Below are 9,701 nucleotides of genomic sequence, written 5' to 3'. Positions count from 1 at the left end.
ATACATTAATGAATATATTTGAGAAAAAGTCCTGTTTCTATGCAATGCTATTTGGCTCGGAATGATTTCAGAAAGCACATAAAAGTATCCTAGGTAACAATCATACGAGATATTAAATGGTTACAGTAGCATATGGACCCCTAGCATATGAAACACCAGAGTTGAGCACGATACCGGCACTTAAGACACATTATTGAAAAACACCATACTGTAGTCTTTTGAGAAAATCAGGGCAGATGATAGTTCATTCCATAATCTAAGGGATGAAGGAGGGGAGGGATGAGGAAGCTCCTCTGACACCGCACTGTCCTATATCGCTTAGGTTTCAGCATGTGGGAATGAATTTCCTGTCGATGCTGTAGCTGTACGATGGTGAAAGGTAGCCGTAATGAATAATGATGGACAATTCTTTAGAACACTTGTGAAGTCTCGCCTGCCGCTAGAATGCAGAGTGGTTCCCTAACTGAATATTTATGGTATCACGCAGGCTCCTGGCGGCGGATTTAAACAAATTAATATAGATCCATTGGGTAATGAAATGTACCTACTTCCACAAGATAATGCCTACGTCGATAAAATAAATACAAATGGCTGCCTATTTGAGACAACAGATAAGAACTGTTTCAGTATATATCAATAAAGTATATACAATCCTAAAAGTACAATCTTCGTCTTCTTACATGCGTTCTTTTGTCTGTTCATAACTAACTACTGGGCAATACTTGAATGCTCTGGCGAGACTGCCGTGGCACATAAGATGAGCATGAAGTCAGGTCAGTTAGCCACGATGGAAAATTCACCAGGACTAATCACGATAGTATTTAAGGGGTACTAGGTGGTGCTCGACCTGATACAGTAATAACTAATTTTTGTAATTGGCCACTAATTTATTATCAACTATCATTTTCTCTACCTCTACCTCATACTAACTATAGTGTGTAGGTAGTTGTAATATACAACAACGAATTAAATTCTCTTGCTTGGTAAAAGTTTCGTTTTTAAATATTTTTTTAGATTTTACTTCACAAAAATTGAGCCTAGGGATTTTATTCGTCTACCGCTTTAATAAAGTTAGTGGTGACTCTGATTGATGGTTTTCTTGCCGACTGAATTAGCATGTTTTTTATCTAAAAATAAAAGTTATTAATCTCGAAATTAATAATGTATTTACTTACGTTACTTTTAAGTACAAATTAAGTACACATAAAGTTCTATTTATTAGGTAAACATTATGTACCTAATTATTGCTATATATGTAGGTATACATATATAAAATTTATCATTGATCATTGCGATATATACTTCAAGAAATTATATGGAAGAGCAAATTTAAGGTAGGTACAATAACTATTCATGGGAACAAATAGTTAAGCAATATTTTTTCTAATTCAATAGATTTTTATTCCATACTCACATAATGAATTACCTCCTTATATAAGGAAAACATCACTTTTTAATACAATACGTTAAATCAGATTTCAATCCAAGAGACATTAACTTTAAAGACAATGAACAATAGTTACTGTAGCCTTTTCGGCCGCTGTGTGGTTTTGGGTCAAGTTGCTTGAATATGCCTTTGTTATCATGTGCGACTCATTGTATTAACTGCTTGTTCTAATTAAATCGGTCATTGCTAATCGTGCCTTCAACAAGGAGTTATTCAGATTGGACTTAATTACTTAGAATGGGGTGCTACACTTTATAGATGAATAAATTATTTGATTTGATTCGAATAAGTATAAAGAATACATTTAAAACAAAAAAATATTCATGCAGTTCCTATTTATGTTAAGTTTGTGTATGTCATACCGTGTTATTCTATATTGTACCAAGCTTTCCATAAATGTTAACTCTTTTTTTTGGAATCCATTCACAAAACAAAAATGTTATACCACTAATATTCAAAATATGGCCATAAAGTTACGGCTGTAAGTTGTTAGATATTAATGAAATATCCTTTCGGTCATATACCTTATATAAATTAATGTAATTATTTATTGTATTCAATTTTAATTTGCGTAAATATAAATACGTGTTACCATTATTACCATTATATTACGTGTTATCAGTAATTGAAGGATTTGATACACATTTTTACATATTACTCATATATTTCACTATATCACAGTAACATGATATCATAAAGCAGTAGCATAAAGTATATACACTGGTTTACCTGGTTTATATCCACTATGAACATGCATATCTCATTGCAGGTGCGGCAACCCCATCAGCTTAGCACCAGTTGCCATGTCACACTCGGTGTGTTTCCTCTAGCGAATCGAATGCGGAAACGATATTAGTAAACGTTGTTAAAATGCGTAAGCGGATTCGTCTGCATGAGCTGTAGAGCGAAGGATACTAAGAATAACACACCTTATATTGTACAGGTAATTAGAGAGTACAGTCCCTTGTGAAATTAATAAAGCCTATGTGTTTGTCATAAATAACCTATTGTTAGCGCCCAAAGCTCAGAGACGTGACATGACCAACAGCCAACCACCAGCTTTTCTATTTTATAAAACAATTAATGATGGAATATTATTGTGTTTGAATTTTAACTTCTAACAAAGTTATAGAAACAATATAATATTATATGATTGTAATGCTTGATGTCCCACACATTCTGTTGGATCTATTGATAAAATATAAATAGATACGAAAGAATATCTGGGACGTCTCTCAAGACATATATGCATGTAGATTACAATAGATATTTAGTTATTATAGGTAAGCATACATTTATATTTTCTGTTGAAAATATGAGCGAGTATCGAAAAGTGATATTTTAGTTTGCATTTATTTTTACATTTCAGTGAACGTGTGTATGAATTTATTAACTGATCCATTATTCTGCAGAAATACGATAGTTCATCTTCACATTAAGTAGATCTGTCATGAAAGATATGTGGAATAGACAGATAAATCTTCTTAAGAAATTTGTTAAAGTTGTAGTGTTTTTTTTTATAAATTGGAATGACAATAAAACTGACTGACCACCTGATCGTAAGTGGCAACCGCGGTCTATATACTTGAATATGAATAGCACTAGAAATATAACTTCTTTATGTGGCAGTATCATGCCTCCGTATTCTGTAATTTCACTGCCATACCTCACTATTCAACACAGCATCTAAAACAGAGTGTCTGGCGACTGAAATACATATAGTACCAAAAGACGTGCAAACAAAACTGTAACTAATTAAATTAGTGAATACAGAATATGTTTACAGTACTTATTAATATTTTATGTACTTCTTTTTATATAATTTTTAGAACTTACCTATGCTTATAGTACAGTGTTTTCTCAATTCAAGCTATACAGTATTTGAATTGTTCATTTAATTAACCGAATAAACATTTGTTGTGTATATTACACCAGTTATTACAGAACGCATTAATTTTATATGAATACTTACCTCATTAATTTTAATTGTTTTTGAAGAAGGCTGATCACACACTCCATTTACTATTCACGTGATGTTCTATTTTCTTTGCAGATAGCTTTTATGTTTACATTGTAAATATGTGGTTTATAAACGCGGATGTTGTATATCTATAGCATAACGGAACTGGTATCTCTGAAAGTGCTTTGCGTATGCTGTGATAATAATGATTATATTTTAACTTAATAATATTATAATCGCGAAAGTTTGTAAGTAAGGATGTTTGTTACTCTTTCACGTAAAAGCTACTGAACCGATTTTGATAAAACTTTACAGTAATATAGTTATTGCACCATAATAACATATAGGCAATATTATTCATAAAAATTTAACGCGGGAGACCCCACGGGCACAGCTAGTATATTGCAAATTCGTGACTAAAACTGCCTGTTTCTCTGCTTGTGTAAACATTTCACGTAAAAACAATTGGATGAATTTGCATTAACTGTTTCTTAGAATATATTGTTAAATATGGGTCAACATATAGGATAAAAAAGCTGAGAAAAATATCCCATAGAGGAGGGGGTAAGATAATTAATATATAGTAATTATACATATACAGGGTGTAACGGAAAGGGTATATCAATACGAAAAGCACGGGGCCTGTCCATAATAATAAACCACCTCCAATGGTTTTTTGAAGTATAAATACACTTAAGGGGGTCTTCCTATGTGATGGGTTGAAAAAATCGATTTTTTTTTTCATAAATTGCTCCCTTAACATGTCTAGAATACGGTAGTAAAGCGATTTTAGAAAATTCGAAGTCGTAAAGATACAGCAGGTAAAAGAAAGAGCGGTTCGGAGCGGTGAGTTGGCAGTTAGAGACCGGGCCTATTGTGTACCGTCGGCTTTATACCTGGCCTCCCTTTTATTAATATATTTGTTTATACAAGTTTAGACACGTTTCTACAGACTTAAACAGAAATTTCTATTGTTATAATATTTTACCGAAGTTATTTTAGTCTTGGTTGAACTTCGAAGAGAGCAACAGCTACAAATTATTTTTTTTCATAATGAGTGGACGGAAAGGAAGTACGATTGTTCATCCTGGTCGTAGTAAAAAAAGAAAGTTTAGTGGAAACCGTTTTACCCACCAAAATGATATATTTACATCAGCTAAAAAACTTAAAAATAACATGAACATGAATGTTCCCAAATTTTATTGCATTTTGGAGTTTGTTTCTGTATTTGCTGCAATCTCTGAAATAGTTATATGTAAAACTTGTAAAAGTGACGTGTCTATTTCGCGATCAAGTTTCCGAGGCCTAGGCTTTAAAATTATTTTATCGTGTGAGTGTGAAAAACAGACAGTTATAAACTCAGGCCCGTTGATCGGAAATGCATTTGAGGTTAATCGTCGGTTTGTATTTGCGATGCGATTATTGGGAAAGTAAATAACATGTGTTCGGGTGTTGCAAATTCTACTTATACTGCACTACTGGAAAACATTCATATTGCTATATCTTCACTGTGTGATACTTTATTGGCATTCGCTGTTACGCAAGAAAAAAACTATGAATGAAGAATCAGGAAAACCACAGGATGAATTGATTGTGTCAGGTGACGGTACTTGGAAGAAAAGAGGCTTTTCATCTCTGCTCGGCGTATCTACGTTAATCGGCAAATACACTGGGAAAAATGTCATGGTCATGAGTTTTTTGTTAAATCCTTTAGAATACGAGATGTGGTATGAAACGCATGTAGATGAATGCACCATAAACCATTCCGGAAGTTCCGGTAAAATGGAAATAAGTGCCATCACGAAAATGTTTCTGAAGAAAAATATGGCGTAAAGTACTAACATACATTGGCGACGGTGACAGCAAAACTTTCAAGGGCATCCTAGATACTAAACCGTATGGAGATTAAACAAAAAAAGTAAACCGACTTCGCCAATAAAGGAATAGGAGGAAATAAACTTACTGATAAAGTTTTTTTTTTCGACGCCATCCAATTCGCTTGAAGATATGAGAAAGGAAGTTTGGGCAACGTACTATCACAAATGTTCTTCTGATGAAAACGATCAATTTTGTCCAGAAGGCGAAGACAGTTGGTGTAAATGGCGTAAGGCCTAACTGGACCAATTTCATCACGATAAACCACTCTAATTCCGCAAGTCCAGAAGCTATCAAACCGGTTTTCGAATTTATCGAAAGACGAATTATTAATTCGTTGTTTACGTTAAAACAATAACGATCTTTGAATTCTTTGATATTCGCTGGTTTGTTGAAATTGCTAGCAGTATCTTTAATGAAGGTTTTCAGTATTTTAAAAGTTATGTCGATTATGGGATGCCCTGTTGGTCTGAAGGAGAAACAGATGACTTTAAACAAGCCAGGATTGACTCAAGAGCTGAACAATCTGCTTTAAAAGAGTTTCACGAGGAAGAGGAAGGAATACTCTATGGACCAGGCATCGCCGATTGAAAGTAAGTTGATATTTTAATAGTTTTTAACGGACTTGAAACTTTAAACGGTGTTTTTCAAACTCCTCCATTATCTCAGAAACCGCATGGAATGAACTATTATCAATCTAAAATTTTAAAAACTTCTATTTTTTTATAGCAAAAAAAAAAAAAAAAAAAACGCCTAATTTGCAACTTTTATTTCAAATGTCTATCAAAAATCCAATTTTTTTTATATTCATTTGATTATAGGTCATTCCGTGCTTTTAGTTTAATTTTTTTTTTTTTTTTTCAGATAAGCCGATCACTCGTGAGAGGAAGTGGGAGCTCTTTTTTTCGAGGCGATTTAAACTGAATATTTTGTTTTATATTTATACTGTCCAAATATGTGTTAATAAATGATAAAAAACTTTAAATATTTAATAAAAATATCCTAAAAAACAGTCACATCTAGTTACTTTGCACATCATAATGAAAAATAACCTGGAATAAAAGACTTCTTCATATTGCTCCTGGTATTTTTATTGCATTTTGGGTTCCGGACAAATAACAAATAAAAAATATTTTTTAATTTTTTGACAGGCAAACCATTCCATTAAGTAACCGGCCAGTAAATAGTTTTTTTTTTTTTTCAGAATATTTGTCACATTGCGATTGCCTATACTTAAAGTTTAATGGAATATAACCGTTAAATCGATATAATATCAATCACACTTTACTCCGATGGTTGGATACCCTAAGTGAATTCGATTCAGCAGTAGAAAACTGTGAGATAGCGCGATTTAAAGCACAGGTCACATCCAGTGTGACCAGTGTTTTTTAGATTTTTTTCTAAATACATACATAATATACCTAAATCGATATAAACAATCACACGCATGAATACAAAGGAATCGAACATCGTAAGTAAAGCACACCGCTGAAGCACCGAGGCCGTCGATTTAATATTTATTTTGACACCGACAAATCAGCGTCCATACGGCATGCCTACCTGTAGTTGATACGGACACTTGATCAACATCTTATTTCTACTGCAGAACAAAGACTTCTTCCGCTAATGAATGATGCCAGTTTGATTTGCACTCATTACAAATACATAAATCATATTAAGTACTAGGAACTCATGAACAACGACGGTCATCACTTTGACTAAGGTTTTGTAAAATTAAAACGGACTCTCTAAACGGTCTCTCTCTCTTAAAACGAAACTCTGGGCTCTAATTTGGGGAAATCCCGGAAAAGGGTAAAATGAACCATTGCGTGTACTGATTTAGCAAACGAAAAATGTATGTTTATAGTTTTAATTTTTGAGGCAGCGAATTTTTTTTTGTGAATATTAGATGATTGACAACAACAATTGAGATATGGAGGAAGGGATTGTTAGTAAAGGGTAACAGTAATACAGTTGCTAACAATTTACCACGTTTCCCTTTAGGTCGACCTCCACGTGGTTCCCCCCCGGAAATCGTCATGGTTAATTTACCACGATGGGTAATTGGCTTAATTTCATGCTCATGTCTTTCACTAGTGCCCCGCCAGCATATACCATTAACGCAGCCGGGTATATGATTCTAATATCATCCATTAAAAAAAGAAAAGACTATTGGAATATCGCAAAAAAGAAAAAAACTACATTGTGGTCAATTTGTGATAGGCAAGTAGCCTATCACAAAATAAAAATAATATTATAAGTTAAGCACCTAATTATTCACTAATGCTAAGAAATAACATTATTAAGACACTTGCATTTTTCATTCTTTCACACAAAAAAAAAAAATACGAATACGGTCAACAAGTAGCCCAATTTCCCCGTACCAGGCGAACAGGAATTGTAATAACTAATGCGCAATATTTATTTATTCAGTCGTTTTCTAGGCGTTGTTACGTTAACTTGTTTTTGTTTGGGTTAAAATTCTTTTAAAAATAATGTCTTAAAGTAATTTTGAATATTACATATTTATTAATATAATACTTTGCAGCACCTAAGGATGTTGTGGGCACACATAAAAAGAAACAAGTGGATAGTGGAAAATACGAGTAGTGTCGTGGTTTTTGTTGTGTAATAAAGTGTACAATATCAGAGGAAATGATGGTATGCTCGTATCAGATGCTGCATAACATGCGGAGCTCCATGTACAAGCATACAGCCTTACATATGGCAGCGGGGGTAGGCCTTTGAACTTTTACTATAAAACGTAGGTAAGTGAATCTACTTACCTACTTACTAACATTAATTTGCAATAATCCATACACAGAGTAATAAATAAGTAAAGTTTGCGAGACATAGTTTTGTATGGCACATAGAGCCCTCACCACGTGCTATACAAAACGATGTCTCGCAACTAGGGGCGCAAGAGTGCGCAGGAGTTAGAGCGCGTTGAAGGACTGACAGTGAATTCACGATGATGATAATAACTGCTAGTGTTGGGACACGTTTATTTTGAAGTAACATTAAATTAGTTAAAGAAAATTAATTAAATTATTAATTTAAAATAATAATTTAATACTGATTAAAGTATTATATTTGATCAGAAAATACGCACAAAGGGTTTTAAATAACTAACTATATCCGATCCCTTTGGCTTGATATACCCTTTCCGTTACACCCTGTATATAGTATCAGTAAGTATAGATCTGCGCGAGTACGATTACAAGTCTTAATATAATTACATAGTTTTCGTTCTAAGTGACACTCTATATAACTGTATACTATTGTTATAAAATGCTCAACACTCAAATGTTGTAAAAGAAGTTGCAAGTAAAGAAAGGTTCTCAAGGCACTCGGTCGCGACTTTTGCCTTTGAATTATTCATTTAATCCATTTATTAGGGTACTATAGACGGACAGAAACGAATGTTAGCACACTTACAGATTTACATTGTCATCTAAGTACAAGATAATTTTTTGATAGATTTAAGGTCTCTCGAACGACTAAAGAAAAGTTGACGCAATATTATATTACATATCTGTGTCTGAAAGTTTCTTAAGAGATACTTTTTTTCTCAATAAATAATGCAAAAAATACTTTGAAGTGTATTATATTAGTATATATATATATATTAAACTAATTTTGTTTTCTATATCCCAAATACTATGTATAGGCCAATTATGAACAACGCCTTAACCTACGACTTACGCGTGACTACATTTGTACAGTGTATTTATTATGTTTCTTATGTAAGAAGATATATTTCAAAGATCATCGCAGGATGAAACAAACTATCCATGCATTACTGTTGCTTCGAAAAGTCAGGCAGGATTACAGTACCTGATCTAGTTTTATTGAAGCACTAGCTGCGCCCGCCACTTCGTTCGTGGTTATCAAACACTATCGCGTTTATTGATGCTAATGCTTCGCTTCTATTGGTCGTAGCGTAATGTTATATAGCTTAAAGCCTTTATCGAGTCATTAATCGAAGAATAAATTAATAGGAATTAAAAAAAAATGTGTTATATAGTCCATTGACTATATAACATATTTTTTTTTAAATTCTAACCAGTAGTTCTTTAGATTAGCGCGTTCAAACAAATAAAAAAACTGTTTAGCTTTCTAATATTAAGTATAGATTTATTTATTTTTAGTGTTACGTTAATAATTTAAGTTATAAATTCTGTCTCTCGTACTGTACCTAGTAATACGTTTATGTAGAGTGAAGGATAATACCAGTTTGCAGATCATATCAGATCGACTTCCGACTTCGACTATGGGCAACCTGAACAACCTTATCCTCGTCCTGTTCACCATCCACTGGTATCTCGACGGTATACCTATCTATATCGTTAATGCAGGCGCAAACGTAATATTATAAGAATTGAATTAAGTACATACATTTAGGTGCTATGTGTACCT

This window comes from Achroia grisella, unplaced genomic scaffold, assembly GCF_030625045.1.
Source record: "Achroia grisella isolate CSIRO2021 unplaced genomic scaffold, CSIRO_AGI_Agris_v1 utg1920, whole genome shotgun sequence".
In the NCBI taxonomy this organism is placed as follows: domain Eukaryota; kingdom Metazoa; phylum Arthropoda; class Insecta; order Lepidoptera; family Pyralidae; genus Achroia; species Achroia grisella.
Note: the sequence above shows the minus strand (reverse complement) of the source record.